Raw genomic sequence first — 19,134 nt, forward strand, 5'->3', positions numbered from 1 at the left:
AACATTTTTTGGCACTTTTTTTTTCTTCCGTTTATGACATTTCTGGAATTTTTTTAGCATATTAATATTTTGACGTGTTGTTTTTTTTGTTCTAACTCTTTCCTTCTGTGATATATTTAACATTTTTAATCTTCATTATTGCTTGTAATATATTTTAATACTTTTGGCCTCTCCCGATGGACATTTTGACCTTTTTGTCATTTTCTTCCTTCTTACCTTATGTTAAATTTTGGATATTGTTGGCCTTATTTTGACAATTTGAGCCTTTTTTTCCATTTGGTGTTATTTTTAAACTTTCCTCACTGTTTTAAACATTCTAACTCAATTCAAAGTTCCTGAACTTTTGCGACAAACTCTTTTTTCAGACTTGTTTGACATTGACGTTTTTACCATTTTGTTATGTTTTAATTTTTTATGCCATTTGCCTGTTTTTGACAATATGGACCTTTTTCAAAGCTTTCCTTTTTCGATATTTTCTAATCTTCTTTGACATTTTTACCATTCATTTATGCGTTTGATCTATTCTGACTACTTTAACCTCTTGTAACATTTTTCATGATTTTTACCTTCTACAACGATTCTGAATTTTGTTGATCTTTTAGAACTATATAGGAGCCTGCTAATGCTCAAATCAATCATTTTACTAATGCATGGTGGGAAGAACGGTATTAGTAGCAACGGGTAGCAATATCGGCAATGGCAGCAGTATATCCGATCACTGTTGCTAGAGTATGATTCACTGGGAACTGGATGAACACTCAACAGCAGCGTAATAAAACGTTGCAAGATATATATATATATATATATATATATATATATATATATATATATATATATATATATATATATATATATATATATATATATATATATATATATATATATATATATATATATATATATATATATATATATATATATATATATATATATATATATATATATATATATATATATATATATATATATATATATATATATATATATATATATATATATATATATATATATATATATATATATATATTTATATGGATATAAGAAAGACTGTCGTAAATCTACGTTAATCTTGCGGTAGTGTTTTATAAACAACCTCTTCACACCTCTTTTGGCAATTCTTTAGACTGTTCTGTTTTCAACAGTTTTGACCTCTTTAAAAATTTTGAATTTTTTTAACATGTATTTTTTATTCAATTTCAAACTTTTTGATTTTGTATATGATTTTTGTGTCCTAATAGCGTTGTTTTCGCTTTGATTCTGAGCGTAATTCGGGAACATTTTGTATTTTGGGGTTTTCTGGCCTTTAGAAGGGGTTTTCGGCCATTCTGAGCTCAGTTAGAAATAAATTTTTTTGGCCTTGACGATTCTGAGCTTGATTTGGGATCATTTTCTATTTTGGCCTTTAGAAGGTGTTTTCGACGATTCTAAGCCTTATTTGGGATCATTTTCTATTTTGGCCTTTTCTGGCCTTTAGAAGGGGTTTTCGGCCATTCGGAGCTTAATTTGGGATCATTTTCTATTTTGACCTTTAGAATGGGGTTTTCAGCGATTCTGAGGTCAATCTGGGATCATTTTCTAGTTTGGCCTTTTCTGGGCTTTAAAAGGGGTTTTTGACGATTCTGAGCTTGATTTGGGATCATTTCCGATTTTGGCCTCAATTTGAGATCATTCTCTATTTTGGCTCTTTCTGGCCTTTAGAAGGGGTTTATGACGATTCTGAGCTTAATTTGAGATCATTTTCTATTTTGGCCTTTTCTGGTCTTTAGAAGGGGTTTTTGACGATTCTGAGCTTAATTTGGGATCATTTTCTATTTTGGCCTTTTCTGGCCTTTAGAAGGGGTTTTTGACGATTCTAAGCTTAATTTGGGATCATTTTATATTTTGGCCTTTTCTGTTCTTTAAAAGGGATTTTCAGCGATTCTGAGCTTAATTTGGGATAATTTTCTATTCTGGCTTTTTCTGGCCTTCAGAAGGGTTTTTTGAAGATTCTGAGCTTAATTTGGGATCATTTTCTATTTTGGCCTTTTCTGAGCTTGAGAGGGGTTTTTTGACGATTCTGAGTTTAATTTGGGATCATTTTCTATTCTGGCTATTTCTGGTCTTTAGAAGGGGTTTTCGGCGAATCTGAGCTCAATTTGGGATCATTTTCTATTTTGGCCTTCTCTGGCCTTTAGAGGGGTTTTTCGGCGATTCTGAGCTTAAATTGGGATCATTTTCTATTTGGGATTTTTCAGGCTTTTAGAAGGGTTTTTTCTGCGATTCTGAGTTTAATTTGGGATCATTTTCTATTCTGGCCTTTTCTGGCCTTCAGAAGGGGTTTTTGAAGATTCTGAGCTTAATTTTGGATCATTTTCCATTTTGGCCTTTTCTGGCCTTTTGAAGGGTTTTTCGGCGATTCTGAGCTTAATTTGGGATCATTTTCCATTTTGGCCTTTTCTGGCCTTTAGAAGGGGTTTTTGACGATTCTGAGCTTAATTTGGGATCATTTTATATTTTGGCCTTTTGGTCTTTAGACGGGGTTTTTGACGATTCTGAGCTTAATTTGGGATCATTTTCTATTCTGGCCTTTTCTGGCATTCAGAAGGGTTTTTTGACGATTTTGAGCTTAATTTGGGATCACGATTCTGAGCCTCATTTGGGATCATTTTCTATTTTGGCCTTTTGACGAACCTGAGCTTAATTTGGGATCATTTTATATTTTGGCCTTTTCTGGCCTTCAGAAGGGGTTTTTGACGATTCTGAGCTTAATTTGGGATCATTTTCTATTCTGGCCTTTTCTGGCATTCAGAAGGGTTTTTTGACGATTTTGAGTTTAATTTGGGATCATTTTTTATTTTGGCCTTTTCTGGCCTTTAGAAGGGTTTTTCGGCGATTCTGAGCTTAATTTGGGATCATTTTCCATTTTGGCCTTTTCTGGCCTTTAGAAGGGGTTTTTGACGATTCTGAGCTTAATTTGGGATCATTTTGCATTTTGGCCTTTTCTGGCCTTTAGAAAGGGTTTTTGACGATTCTGAGCTTAATTTGGGATCATTTTATATATTGGCCTTTTCTGTTCTTTAGAAGGGGTTTTCAGCGATTCTGAACTTAATTTGGGATCATTTTCTATTTTGGCCTTTTCTGGCCTTTAGAAGGGTTATTCGGCGATTCTGAGCTTAATTTGGGATCATTTTTCATTTTGGCCTTTTCTGGCCTTTAGAAAGGGTTTTTGACGATTCTGAGCTTAATTTGAGATCATTTTCTATTTTTGCCTTTTCTGGCCTTTAGAAGGGTTTTTCGGCGACTCTGAGCTCAATTTGGGATCTTTTTCTATATTAGCCTTCTCTGGCCTTTAGAAGGGGTTTCTGACGATTCTGAGCTTAATTTGGGATCATTTTCTATTTTGGCCTTTCCTGGCCTTAAAAAGGGGTTTTTGACGATTCTGAGTTTAATTTGGGATCATTTTATATTTTGACCTTTTCTGTTCTTTAGAAGGGTTTTCCGTCGATTCTGAGCTTAATTTGGGATCATTTTCCATTTTGGCCTTTTCTGGCCTTTAGAAGGGGTTTTCGATCATTCTGAGCTCAATTTGGGATCATTTTCTATTTTGGCCTTTGCTGGCCTTTAGGAGGGGCATCATTAGGACCCATATTCGCTGTAATAAAGATTTTGCAATCATCCCCGGCAATTTTGCTCGTAATGTAATATACATGTTTTATTTTCACAGCTATGGATAGTGAGGTGAACTAGGGAACAAAACAGTGGCATTTCCAATCAGACCTTCGAGGTTACGGGAGAGATTCTGCATATCTGTGTATAAAGGGTACTGAAATGAACCATGCATTGCTGCTCTTGGTTGTATTTCCCCCTATAGAAACACAGCGTTGTTGCTGTCATTTATTTTGTTACTTTTAGTCTGTAATTTTTTGACGTAGAGTTGCGTCTTTAAAAATGATTTATAGGATTAGATCAAGTTTAATTTCAAATGCTCATCAGTCGGTTAATTTTCAACGAATTTCCTTCGTTCCTGCTGCAAACGATTGGAAAATTAGCTACGCATCAGCTTGAATGCAGAAAATTGCAATTTAATTATGCAAACTTTTGTCCTATTAATAATTGTGAAGCCTAATTGGGAAACGCAGATTTCGACTTATCAGAGCTGAGCTACATGTAGACATGCGATTCATTCCCCAGCACGGTCGACAGAATAGAACCCTTGGGTGCTACATTCCAATTCGGAATTCGACCTTCTGTTATATTTATACACAGACTTCGCAGCCGACTGTTAGTGTCAGTAGGATCGTAGCGCTAGCCCCACAATTGCCCTGTACACTTAACACTTGGCTGCGAAGTCTGTGTATAATGAACAGAAGGTCGAGTTCCGAATCGGAATGTAGCACCAAGGCTTTGGTTTAAGTCCAATTTTTTTATATCTCTTATAGTATATCTATATACTCTATTTGATGTTTCAACGTTTTTCAATATGGTAATTTTTTTATTTGATATTTTTAACATTCTCTCAAACTTATATAGTTTTTCGACCTTTTCTTAGATATTTTTGTTTTTTGCCTTTCAACCAGTTTTTGACATTTTTTTACCTTGTATGACATTTTTATCCCTTAAGCTGATGACATAGTAGGCGCGAATAGCGTCGCGATTGAAGTTCTACTGAGGACTGCAAATTCAACCACGGCATGGCAAATCGCTCCGTGACGCTATTCGCGCTGCTAACATCTGGTCGAATGGGCTCGAAATTGGTAATTTTTGAACGCTGTTTGTAAAAAATCAATTTTAAAAATTCATGCTTCATAGAAACCAGGTGTCTAGTATTAGAACTTTATTCCGGCGCTTCATACATCTTCATACATCCAAGACATTTGATTTCAAAACACATTCGATTTCGACAATTTTATAGGCTACTACCTGTGCACTTTTCCATCGCTTCACCCGAACAATGATGATGATAGATGATAATGATGATGAATGATAGAAATGAATTATGTATTATCAGAAAAAAATGTTAACGAATGATACAATTTGTCAATCTTGGCATGGATTCCAACAGATAAAACTTGTCAAATTAAACATGAATTCGCAAAATAAATTAAGTTAAAATAGTTTTCAATTTGAGCACAATAGAGACGAAATTATGAAAAACATATAAAAAAATACAAACCTTAGAAACGTGAGGAAAAAGATAAAAGCGCCAGAATGAAACAAAATATGGGATGAAAATTAAATTCAATGGTTGAATATAAACCGTCATTTAATACATCATACTGCCGTTCCAAGCACAATTGTCCCAGCATGCATACGGTTTGTGTGAAACATGGGACAACCATGCTTGGGAGGGCAGCATAGTACTTGAAAAGTTCGCAATATTTCTACTGGTAGCACACATTTTTTGACATTTGTTCTAGTTTTTTGATATTTTTTATACTTTTTGATCTTGTTGACATATATGATATTTAAAACATTTAAGCGATTTTTAGTAATTTTGATACGTTCAACCCCTTTGGAAATCTACCGTTTTTATCACTCTTGTAATTTTTTAATTTTTATCATTTCTGTCTTTTCAGTCTATTTTGTGATTTCTATCATTTTCGCCATTTTCGTTATTTTATATTATGTCTATATTCGAGCTCAAATTTTACTCACAGCGTTAATATATTGTTATCGCTGTTCCTTCAAACATTTCAAATGGTTCGTATGTATTACAAAAAGGTACTTGTCTCATGTTTTAGGGAGCTGGTTCAAAAAAGAAGCACTGTCATTGTTGAAAATCTATAAAAGTTCGGAGAATTTTTGTGTTTCACAAATAATATTCAATTTTTTTTATCAAAATGTAAGACTTAAAAAATCTGTATTATATTTCTTTAAAATGGTTCGCCTCTCATTAGTTAACCCAGAACAATTCTCAGATAATTACTGATTTGACCATGCTCTTTACTTTCACCGGGCAATAAACCGTGTTAACCTCACCATTTAGAAGCAGCAAAACGTTCGAGCAAGCACTAAACCTCCTGCGGGTTTCCGTCTCTAATAAACATTGCGAATATTTTCGCTTTTTTCCGTACCGTCCTACCTACTTCCAGTGCAGTGTGGGTGGCAAGGTCTCCCGCTTTGGATCGGACACTGAAACACTCAGACACCGGGGAGACTTCCACTTCGCGAATCTCGAAGGACTTTACTGCACGACACAAAACAAAAAGCAGCAGCAACACCAGGTTTTATTTTGGCAACTGTAAAAAAAGCCTTTCCACACTATGCTACTAAGGCTAGAGTAACGGTACAATAACAACTGCCTCCCCCCCATCCCACCCCATCGCATTGGCCCCGAATCGAGGGGGTGGAATTTTCATTCAGTTTTTCCTTGTTTTTGTCACTCTCGCACTCTTGCTTTTTCCCGCTCTCTTTCTCCTTCATACGTACGTGCGGTTCTCGGTGTGGAAGCAAACAACATCGGCAGAAAAGCGGAGCGAGAGCGCAAAACTGTACCGAATCTGAATATTGAATATTTGGCTAACTTTTTCTCGCTATTTGTTTCTGAAACACTGTTGCCACACTAGTCGCGAAAGCCGTAATCGTGTTGACTTGAATCCTCTGCCTACATTTTCAATCGATTCCTCCGATTTCCTATCACCCCGACCTAGAACAGCTGTGACCTTCCACAGTTCCTGCTAGAGACGCGACACGAGCGAAAGAAGGTAGGGGGTGATATCCCGGCCAAACGTACTTTACACTGATTTCGAATGGAAACAAAAAAAAATCACAGAAACCCCGATCCTGTTTTCACTATTAACTCCACACTGTCCACAGTGTTTGCGCTACTATCAGGAGGAAGCACCACACGCAACAAAATCACCTCCTATCAGTGTGACGAAACGCGAGAGACTGAACTGAGCTCCCGTTGTTGTGCCGAAAGAAGCTGCGACTCTCGCGCACTCGGGAGAAAGACAGGGCGAACTTCGTGGTGAATCTTCAGCGGCAGTGGCACGAGATTCAACTAGGATGCCGCGCGAGTGGACAATTAATGAATCAGATGAGATTGGTTTTGGCTCCCCCACCCCCCATCCCAGCGGGTCATCACAACAGTCATCGAGAGTAGCGCGATGTGTTTCGTTCGGTTCTTGATGATGACAAGGACGATGATGATGATGATGATGATGATGATGATAATCAAATCGTTTGAATTTTGTCGAACGCATTAGGGCACGTTCTATCGGTTGAGATTCAATCTGTTGGGATTCGATTGGGAAGTCATTTGCATTAGGAATATTTTTTTAACTTTGTAAGGCTTAAGGAACGAAATTGAAAACGGTTCCCCATGCACGATTGGGAGTTTTTGGCTTGTCAAATACGATGCTAACGCAAACCTACATCGTAAACAGTAGGCATAGACTTTTTATTTCTCATTTGCAATTTGGAACGTTATAAAAGGCTATTTTTGTTTTGACCCTTGCCCGGAGAGCAGTGCAAAAGTATTAGAAACTTCTTTAAAAAATGAAAGAGAAAACAAGGATTTACTCGTACTGAATAAATAAAATATATTCATGCATATAAGTTTTTACCTATACATCAAAACAGGGAAACATACGATAATGATCTAGAAACCCCTTCCTCATGGACTCAATGGTTAAAAAAGTTGTACATGAGACACGAACGCATGGTGACGTAGAATTACGACAGCCTGTCTTAGTTTAATGTAATTCTTGCCATTGGTTTTGGAATACGATCGATATGTTTTTATGTTGACCCTGTTGAAAGAAAGATGACAAGAAATTGTGTTAAGCAATGTGAAGTCATTTATTGTAAAGTAGTTAAGCTTTTTCTGCCATTTTCGCTGTCCATTTGCTAGCTGTCATGGACAGCTGATGAAGCTCTGAAAATGGTAGAAACTGCCGAGATAACAAGGAATGAGGAGCAATTAGCTTCTTGGCGCCTTGAAAAATTTTTTTTGTAGCAGTTAAAATTTTTCTGCCACTCGTAATCTAGTTTTTCTTTGAAGTGTTTATTTTTCGGTTGCCTCCAGTACTGCTATTGAAAACGGCGAACAAATGTTCTCATTTTGTCGCCTACGAGTCTCCTCTTTTCTTTCAGCCTAATACAAAAGGTTGCAAACAGAAATTTTAACCTCATTTTTATTCCTATGACATTTACATACGGACGATGAATTCTAATCGTAGCAAAGAAGGGAAAGGCAAAATCCCGTTTATTTCATGCCGGGCTCCAATTCCCGGCAGGCCGAATTGCGAAGAATATTGCCCTGATGCTTGAACGTTCCTCTATCTGCTAACTGTTATGGAATATTTAATAGCTGATAAAATTCTGAAAATAATAAGATAAATGATGATGATGCCAAGATAACAACAACGAGAATCATCTACAAATGTTGCGATCACAAATGGCGCTTCTAAGCGCCGCAAAGTCATTTGACTGCGAAGTAGTTAAGATTTTTTTGTTACTAGCCAAAACATGAGCTGTGCCAGTTTCGAACGAAATCGACGATGTATCAATTTTGTGATAGTTTGTTTGTTATTCGTTATGTAAAGTGACTGCGAACCAATCCCGAGTGCTGTATTTTCTTACTATGACGCTAACGGTTCCTAGCACCCAGTTTCCTAATAGTAAGCCAAAAATTGAAGTGACAGAAAGAAAGAGGAACGAGGAAGCGAATTCACAGAAATTCAACGAGCAAGGGAGAAAGCAAAAGGGCATGGATTAGAAAAGAAAATAGAGTGAAAATACGACACTCGTTTGAGCAAAAAAAGCAGAGGGTGGTATTCGAGACATGACCGCATAGTTCATATAGGCCTACGCAAATTTTTCAGTTTTATCTGAGGGGGTCCTGGTTCCCGTTTTTGTGGACGAAACTGGTGATGGCTGCTTCCAAAGGCAAAGGGCTTTATCGGTCCGGTTTCACTGTTTGCCAACCCGAAATGAGATTCATGTTTCCCATATTCGTATGCGTTTATTCGTATTACGTAATAGATTTTTTTTGTGACTTCCGAAACTGGTAAAATGGCAAAACTTCAAAAAAAGGCGGAGCCACTTACAACATCAGTCTAAAATAAACATCGCGAGACGAGATGCTATCATGGTAAAAATCTCTCTGGAACAAAAACCATAAGAGACAATGGATAATATGATGACAGTGCGGATATCGTACGCGGCATTTATAGGATGACTGAAGAAAATTAGGAATTACATTGATCGGTCCGTTTTAATGTTATTATACATATTCGTTAGTCGTTAGTGAATGATTTTTATCAAATTGCATATGTGGTCAAAATTTGAGATGTTGACCACAGCTCGACAATACTGTACAGCGGTATCCAGCTTCCGAAGAACGGTAATGGCGGACAGTGCACGCAGCCCATTTTGACGTTTTCTAAAGGTCGGATAGTTTTCAATCGCAGTAACGGAGTGAAAAACATAAAAATTTTGCAACGTAGCATAGCAACTTCAATAAACAGTTTTGTTTATTTTGATCCGCGCATGCGCACGACGAAATTTAAATAACGAAACGCCCATCATTTGTTGAAGCTGCTATGCTACACTGTAATTAAATGCCACGATTACTTCGAGTGGTTTTGCACTTGACTCGATTCCTCCCGTCACACTGCAAATTGAAATGATTTAGCGCTTGATTTCACAATGATTAACACTTTCCGATGAAATGATCTTGCGTTGAAAACTGTTCAATGAAAATCACCATCATATTATAATGAATATCTCTTTTATTTGCACCACTGTTCAAATCAATTGAATTACAGCTGCAATTACAATTGATAAACGTCAAAAACATAAAACGAAACAAAAATAGTGACGGTGGCGAAAGGCGCACGCAGCACATTTTCCTCAAAGATTAAAAATTTGTTTGGAAGTAAGTTTTATTGAATCTTTGATATCAAAATAATAATGAAACAAATTTTACACTATATTAATTTTCTCGTGCCATCGTAAGAACAATCACATACCGCGACGCGAGACAGGACATAACACTTATTATTCTTACAAGTAAATTTACCCTTTTCGTCGACCGGTTTCGGGCTACGATCTTGCCCATCAGCTGGACGATGTCCGACTAGTTACTTGTAGTAGTAGTTACCAATACTTGAGACGCAGAGAGTTGTACTGTACTGTTTCTTCCATCTAACGAAGCTGTAAATACAGTACAACTCTCTGCGTATCATGTATTGGAAACTACTACTACAAGTAACTAGTCGGACATCGTCCAGCTGATGGGCAAGATCGAAGCCCGAAACCGGTCGACGAAAATGGTAAATTTACTCCTTTCTATGTTTTGTTAGAATAATAAGTTTTGTAAGGATAAAATGTCCAAACTCTTTTACAGATCTTTACAGATCCTGAAATCGAATGCACTGACACAGCGACAGAAAATCAAGTGATTAGCTGTTGATTTTATCGTTCCTTGCTTGTTTCGAAGGATTTTCTTTTCACTTTGAAATGTTTGGCAAGTAGTACGAATTCAACAGCAAATCACTTCATTTCGACGTGAATTTTTTTTACAGTGCACATTACGACGATGTCATGTTTTCTACTCCGTTACTGCGATTGAAAATTCTCTGACCTACAGAAACCGTCGAAATGGGCTACGTGCACTGTCCGCCATTACCGCTCGTGGAAAGCTAGATACGCAAGACTAATTCCTTTTCAAACAAAAGCTCGACGTTTTTTGCTGAAAATGCTGGAATCGGTTCAGGAAATAAAGTTCACTTCATCCAAAACATTAGAACGTCTTAAGGAAGGCGTGTGATTCAACTTCACAGCGGCATTTCGAACAACGTTCTCATGTCTGAAACCAGTCAACGTCAGCACGAGAAGAATGTTGTTGTCCCTCACCGGCACAGATGCATTATGCAACAACGTAATGAGCTGTTGCGTGGCTCAGAGTTCTGCACCTCGATTTATCAGCTTCTATTTGTTACGTGAAAAATTTGATTGCCTTCTTTCCAAACCGTAACACGTTACAACGCGGTATTTTGTGGCGGCGAAAAGCATAATCGAGGGCAAAAAACCGAGGCGGCACTTAGCCACCGTGGTTTTCGCAATCCGAGCCGGCCGCCAACCGCCGTCGGAAGTGGCGGCCTCTCGAACACAAACGACTGATCTACTGGTTTTCTAGGTCTATTTAAGGTGAAACGGGATTGTGGCCTTTCCTATACAATTTTGAGGTTAGAGTTCTTTTTACTTCTGTATTTTGATCGTCAAAAATTCGGCTTCCTCTAAATAAACAGCACTCAAACTGCTACATCAGGCATGCAACAATTGTGAAAACAATTGATCAAAGTTTCATGTACGTAGTCTTCATTAATCAAGAAAAAATTAGATTGCAAAATTCGAGTTGATCGCGACCATGTCCCGTTTCACCTTAAACAGAGTTTCTATTCCTTATTTAAGTCCAAACGAACGGTAGCGAGTGAGGACAGCATTGGCTTGAACAGCGAATCGGCCGAAGGTCGCGAGTGTATTACCGCAGACAGACGTCCAAGATGAGTTCCAAATTTGTGTAAAGTTTTTCGTAGTAGCAATTCGTATCCAGATAGCGCCAGTACCGCCAGCCTCGTACACCAGCGAAAAAAATTTATTGTAGCGATAAGGTCACCAGGCGGCGTTAGTGTACAAGTGATTTATAACGCAATTTACTTTGAAAATTTACACGGAAATTTTGATCAATGTTGTTCTTGCTTGGACGTCTGTCTGTGGTATTACTTTCCAATTCACACTCTGATGCGAAAAACATGTTGTTGAAAGAGGGCTAAAAAAATATGCCTCGTGTCCGTATGCCTACCGTCCATTATTTCTAGCATACTATGTCTCGCATCCGTATGCCTCGCGTCTGCATGCTTAACATGGTGTCATCGTTTTTACGCCTGTGAATACCTGCTTTAGCGTCAGAAAAGAAAGAGCTTTTTTTATCGCATCGTGACAGGTGAGGCGAAAAGGATTCATTACAGCAATTCAGAGAAAAGAATGTCATGGAAACTACCCGACCATGCTTCTACGCGGTCTGTTTGATGGAACCAGGTCGGCGTTTTTTATTAAGAGCTATTGAAATTAAACGAAACTATCACTGGAGAACGGTGTCGACTTCAATTGAAGCGATTGAACCGAGCACTGCGCAAAAAACGGCCACAATACGAAAAAAGGCACGAAGAAGTGATTCTTCTGCATGACAACGCTCGACCTCTTACACATGGTCTGGCAGCATCAGCAGTTCTGCTCATATGACTATTAGACTGGAACACGGTTATATGATAAAAAAAGGAATGGTATTATTTTTTCGCTCCCATGCATTTTCCGTATTCTTTGTGGGTCCTAAACAACTGTGTAAATTTTCAGATCGATCGGTGGAACTATATTTTTGCGCCCGATTTTTAAAGTTTCCATAGAATTTTATATGGAAAAATCCACTATTTCGAAACTTATTCTCTAGAGATGTCCGGTTGGCTCCTGAAAATATATGAACACATGATTTTTGTAGGAAATTTTCCTGGGAAAAACACATCTGAAGACCGTAAGGCGCTGCGATGCTCGAGAAAAAGTTTATTGAAATTTATTCTGGAGGCTTCTCCGAAGATACTATGAGCAAAAATCACACCTTCATGCTAAATTCCATGCGAAATTATTTCTCATCCTTAAGCAAGTTTGCAATAATAGCATGCTGTAGCAGTGTTGCTGGAAAAATTTAATGGTGAGCCTTTCGTCAGACATTCAATCAGTTTTTGGTGGATAACTTTTTCTACAAGCATCGTAGTGCCTTACGGTCTTCAGAAGAGTTTTTCTTAGGATAATTTCCTACAAATATCATGTATCGATATATTTTAAGGAGCCAACCGGACATTTCCGTCCCGTCGGGATGCGGTATATTTTTCCAAATCTGTATCATATTTCCAGTTCGTTTATTTTTCGCTCTCCCTACTTCACATACTGTCTGCTTAATGAACTTGCGTGTTAACGGGTAAAAGCCGTTGTTAAAAATAGAAATTTAGTTCCAACCGGACATCTCTAGAGAATAAGTTTTGAGCAAGTGGATTTCACCATATAAAATCGTATGGAAACTTTTAAAATTGGGCGCAAAAATATAGTTCCATCAATCGATCTGAAAAGTTACACAGTTGTTATAGGACCAATAAGGAACACGAAAAAAGTATGAAAGCTAACATTAATTTTTGTCCCACCCTAATGACTATATCGGAAAATGGCTTGTCTCGTGGATAGCCTCAGAAGATAAACACTTTGATCGTAATGGTATTCGAGCTTTGCCAGAAATTAATTTTGTCTCATTTTTTCCGATCCGAATTTCAATATTGTTCTTGTTTCAAGTATTTTTACCATGTTGAATACGAAGCAAATATTTGCCTTATTTTTCGTTTACTGGATGAGATAGCAAATATTTTTAACAAATAATTGCGGCAAATAATTTGATATTACCGACACAAATTTTTACCGTCATTGGAGGCAAATATTTATTCCGTGTAATGCCCACTTTGGTGCAAATATTCAGTTTGAGGACATCAGTTTCGCGTTTTGAAAGGCTGTTAAGTTTTATTGCACTATTGCGTAGAAAACTATAGTAAATCTTGCGCAGCTCGGGAATCCCGGGAATCAATATTTCTGTTCCCAGTATTAGCGAATCCCGGGGAAAAGTATTTTCCAGGATTGCAAACCCTACTCAACATCGACAAATTTTGTTTCATCATTTTGTGCTGCATTTCAAAATCTTGTGTTTTAACCTTTTCTGGCCTTCAGAGTTTTAAAATAATTTTCCTCGTTGATTTTTACCTCCAGTAGTGTTTTTTCGCTATTCTAAGTTCAATTCGAGATAGTTTTTAGGTCTTTTTTGCCGATATGGGCACGGCTCCCGATCTTTTTTTTTTTCCTTTTCTGCGTTTTAGAAGCTTCTTACCATTTATTTCTTTTTTTGGCATTTTTGGCCTTCGAAGGTAGTTTTCATCGTTCTGCATCAATTTAGGAGCCTCTTATTTGGTTATTTTCCCCGTTTTTACAACTTTTCCGGTGTTTAGTAGCTTATGTTTTGAACTCTGTTCAAGATCATCCTTTAATTTCATTTTTCGTCTTTCAAATTAAATTTTAGCTGAAATTTAAACCTTTTCTAACATCTCTTTTTTTTTTGTTCTTAATAATGAGTTTCACTTCACATTAGCCTCAGATTTTCAGAAACAAGTTTTCGACAATCTGAGATTATTGGAGATTTGTTTGTGCAGGAGGATCTTGCTCAATAATTTTGAGCCCAACTTTGGATCTTTTTCCGATTTGGGCTTTTACCTCTAGAGTTCATAGTAGAGATCTCAGTCATTCTGTGCTCAATTTGAGATCAATTTAACACCGTTTCTAGCCTTCAAATGCGTTTTTTGTGAAATGTTCAATTCGGGATATTTTCGGTTTTTCCTGGTATTGAGGAGATTTTTTTTCTCATTTTTGGGATCGTCTTTTGTCTTTTCCTGACGCGTTTTTTCGCTCTTGTGAGTTCTATTTTGAATTATCTTCAAACCTTCAAAAGATTTTGTAAGCTGAGGGATAACTTTTGGGGCCATTTTTTGATCTTCGGAAGCGTTATTTTACAAATCTGAGTTCAATTTGGAATCATTACCTGTTTGTCTTTCTCCGGGCTTAAGAATATGCGATATTTTTTTGTTTTAACCTTTTCATCGTTTTTCCGCCATTATTACGCCTTCATCCGACGTTTCGGTGTATATTGCACCTTCTTCAGGGAATTAGAACATTAATCGTTTTTGTCCTACAAGCTTCAGCATAAGGCTTTTTTTCATTCATGTGCTCAACTTGTGATAATGTTTTACCTTTTTGGTTCTCTAGAAACTTTTTTCGCTATTCTGAGCTTATGTTGAAATAATATTTTCAAGTGCTTTTTTTCAAAACGAAATCAACAACATTCTGAGACCCTCTAGCACAAACCTGCACGGTATTGAAAATGCCGTTATCACTTAGACGGAATAAACTTACCTTGTAATATTTCTTTATGCGATCCGATTTCATATAAAGTGCTTATCGTCCCAAAAATTCAAAAACGATTCGTTTTTCTTTCATCACCACATGTCTCATAATATCACCCAGTTTACGGTGCAACCGTTGGAATCGTGGTCCCAATCTCTCTCTCTCTCTCTCTCTCTCTCTCTCTCACACACGCTCTTGAGAGCGAGGAAAACAATCCCAACCCCACTCAGTTTCCTGCGGGGAAAGCTGCATTGTCTTTCCACTCCTTGACTCAACAGTTCATTTCCGGTTCTCACAAATAAACTCTCTTCCTGTAATTCATTCACATTTACGCTCCCTTTTTATCGGTTTTTGGTCGGTCGGAGTTACATCGTGCATTTTTCGTGGAGGGAGAGAATGAATGTTTCCTTTCTGCTTCCTCCCTTTATTACATCTGCGGGGGGGATTTTGATGCTTTTGTTTCATAATGATCAGCGGTTTTGTGGATTTTAATCTCCGGATCTCCACAGAGGCTTGTTTGTACTGGTGGTATTATCGGACTCAATCAGCTTGCCTAATTTTCAATCCAATGGTATGTTTTGTGGTTTATCATCATCATCCTAGATTCGCAGGGATGTATATCACAATTCCGTGAACCGACCGTGTAAGCTTTACGCTTCATGTCCACCGGAAATCAGTTCATCTATAGTAAGAGCGATTACGGGTGGAATAATCTTCACAATACACAGGCAGTGGAATGTGATGTCTGAGCTGAGACACTAAAGCTCTGCGCTTCCGGGGTGGTTTTTTTGTTTGTTTTGATTGCTTGGGGAAGGTTATATGGCCCTGTTTTTGACTGGATTGTAGATTCTACTCTATTTTTATTTCCGATGATTAGAACACTTCTTATCATTATTTTGTGTGAGCTATTTTCACTCTTTGTCCTTATTTATTTTTTACTCCACAGACATTCACTACCACTCGATGTGGAAAGCCTACCCCAATAGTGAAACAAGGATGCGCTGAAAGCCGTCACGGTAATCTATTCATGGCATTAATTGTTTGGGGATTTGAACTCTTGTTAGGTCTGATTCTCACGCACAAGACTTATGCGGGCCTGGGTCTGCATCGTCGGACCGGAAGGCAAGGGAGCATATGGGAAGCGAAGCGGAAAATCAGTGCGGCAATTAGTGCCATGTTCTATAAGTGGACGATATAATTGGGAGACCGGTTCTCCAGCCAGCAGAGCCGTTTGAGTGTGACCTTTTTCCCTTGAACAATTTAACTGTGACTTGCAACAAGTTTCAATACTGAATATAGGTATACTATGAGGAGAGGATAAGAGAAGTATTTTTAATAACCCTCGGGCATAATAATCTAATACAATTATTTACGAGGGTTTTGGGTACATTTCGGTTTCGGTTTTCGGTTTTCGGTGGTGAGAATGCATCCTGAGAGCATCGAAATAAAATAAAAACAATGCGACATCATAACAATGAATCGCATTACAGAAACAGTAATTCTTGACTTCATGAAATAGTGTTTTGTATTTACCTCTAATGAAACGTAACCTTTCAGGTTCCAGGCCTAACAAACCAGTCGTCGCATGTTTAAGGTGAATCGGGACAAAATCCAATTGTACATGATTACCAAATTTTTAATATTTTTGATGCCATTAAATTCAACAGAAACATAGGGGGCGGCAACACTGCATTTAAAAGTGCAGAGTCAATCCTGCATCGGCTCGTAGAAAAAACTAATTTTAGTGGTGTAATTGGGACTACGAAATCACGTGTTATAGTGGAAGGAAACACTAAAACGGTGCTGCTCATGATAAATGATAAGTAGAAGGTAGTTTGAAACTCATCTTTTTGTTACTTCCGAAATTGTACTTCATACATAGAAAGTGACACCCCTTTGGCATCGCACCATGTTTCAAGGGCTAACATCTCAACATATGTGTAAACGAGATAGCATATCACCGCCTCTTTTCATACATCATATCTTACTGCTGACAGCGGGCACAAATTAATTTGAGCCCAGGACATGAGTTCATTGTCATTCACTGTTACTCGGTATAGGGGTGCCAATGGCTCGGAAAGTGACAATCAAAAGGAGCGTCATTTGCTCCTCACATTAAGACTTGCATGAGAACTTGTGTGCAGGTCCGAGTGGACAGACAGTGCTGCTGTTTCCGCCGTAAGTGAAGCAAAGGCATAAATGTCTTATTCTTATGTTCTTTAATTTATCATTAATATTTTTAGTTTAATTTTCTTAGTGTTGCATTTGCGGAGGCGATCGATTAACACATTATTTATTACATGTTTAGCAATTTATCATCGAATTTTAGGAAATATTTTGGTACATACATAGGTTATATTTTGGTACATATATTTGATAAGATTTATTCATTTTGCCATTTGACACTCCTCTAGTCAATAAATATAACATGCTATTAAATACGGGTCATTTTCTTATATAAATGTATCAAATGAATTATAAGTAATAATAATAAAATCTCTAAGATTCCAATATTATTTTGAGGCGGAGCTAACCGAATGGAAAATTACTCCAAGATGTACTACTAGTACTCAGTCATTCCGTAAAGGGTCTTTGGAAGGTCGGTAGAGCTAACACCTTCTAGATCCCGAAACCACAGATAACAGATATCCAAGCTAATTTCGCTTCATGTGTAAAAAGATGCAACGGTTTTTTATCATGTCGCACCATACTGCGTGGTGGCGCTAAGAACACTTAGTAGTCAACGATTTGATAAAATCGATAGTTTTCTAGTTCTTATCGATATTATCGCAATAAGGATTGCCGTTTTTTAATGTAGAAATTTTGAACAGTCGTAATTTGTACATAATCGACAATTTTATTCCATCCCAGTTCATATTTGGATAAGCTTATTTGTTTCCGTGTTGATTTGAAAAAAAAATACACAAACCTCACAGAATCAGTGTTATATCGTTGCAAGGAAAGCGACTCTATAATCTGTGAGAATTTTCATGCGTCTGGCTGCTTTGACTACAATCCAGCACGTTGCAGAAAGATGTCGTTAGCATTCCAAACGAGTAAAAATTAGAAATCATACACGCATTCCGGGAGTTTTTTTATTCTAGCTTGGATATCTGTTATCTGTACCGAAACTAAGATAGTTGCAGAAATGAAAGATAATTGTAACTGTCTTTTTTTCATTATATCATTGCCACACAGAAACACCCACAGACACACATACCCACCCACACACACACAAACACACACAGCACAAACACCCACAGACACACACACATACACACACAAAGAGAGACAGTCACACACACAAACAGACACAGACAGACACACACACACACACAGAGAGAGAGAGAGAGAGATAGAGAAAGAGAGAGAGAGAGTGACAGACACACGCATACACACACATACACACATACACACATACACACACACACCCACACACACACACACACACACACACACACACACACACACACACACACACACACACACACACACACACACACACACACACACACACACACACACACACACACACACACACACACACACACACACACCACAGCACACTCGCCCTTTTCCCTGAAGCAATGCCTAAAGGCGATACCAGGAGAATCGAATCCGAGAAAACTAGAGACACGTAGGCGCTCTGATGCTGGTTTAGCAGTTTTACAAAAAATAATTGCAGGTTGGTTGAAAAATTTATGATATTCTGTGAGGCATTCCCGAAATGCGATAGTATGCAGGAGGAAGCCATCGGTCCTCCCATGCTTGGAGTCCGTCTCGTTTTACGTTAAATCTCGTAAACTGTCATAACTTGTGAAAAATCCTTGAAAAAATGTACCGAACATTGATTCTTGGACATTGTTTTTAAACTGCAAAAAAAATTAAAACAAAAAGGGCGCTAGCCCCGCAATATTTCTGTACAATAACGGTTGTCTGCGAAGTCTGTCGAGTAAACAGAATGTCAACTTCCAGAAGGAGCTTTGCTATTACCACTTATTAAACATAGAAATTTGTAACAAATGAAAACCACGTGATTCGCTCTCCTCTCAACCGTTGGTTCACAGTTGACTTTATACGATACGTGTAAATATTCAAGTTGAACAATAAGTATTTAGCGTGCATGACATGTTTTTGTTTACTAACTCAAGTGGAAAA

At 37.6% G+C, this 19,134-nt stretch overlaps 1 protein-coding gene across 18 annotated transcripts in view; it reads right to left on the reverse strand.

Moving 5' to 3' along the window:
* LOC129719173 (heparan sulfate glucosamine 3-O-sulfotransferase 6) overlaps positions 1–6,876 on the reverse strand; it is a 123,983-nt gene extending 117,107 nt beyond the window's left edge. For 4 of the 18 annotated variants that reach the window (XM_055670659.1, XM_055670657.1, XM_055670650.1 and 1 more), the window contains exon 1: positions 6,588–6,876. The gene's annotated coding sequence lies outside the window, so the exon portion shown is untranslated. Of the gene's footprint in view, positions 1–5,958; positions 6,222–6,408 lie in introns of those variants that run through there. The other 14 variants (XM_055670658.1, XM_055670651.1, XM_055670648.1 and 11 more) reach the window with 9 other exon arrangements.
* Between the last annotated feature and the right edge of the window lie 12,258 nt (positions 6,877–19,134).

This window comes from Wyeomyia smithii, chromosome 1, assembly GCF_029784165.1.
Source record: "Wyeomyia smithii strain HCP4-BCI-WySm-NY-G18 chromosome 1, ASM2978416v1, whole genome shotgun sequence".
NCBI classification, from domain to species: Eukaryota; Metazoa; Arthropoda; class Insecta; order Diptera; family Culicidae; genus Wyeomyia; species Wyeomyia smithii.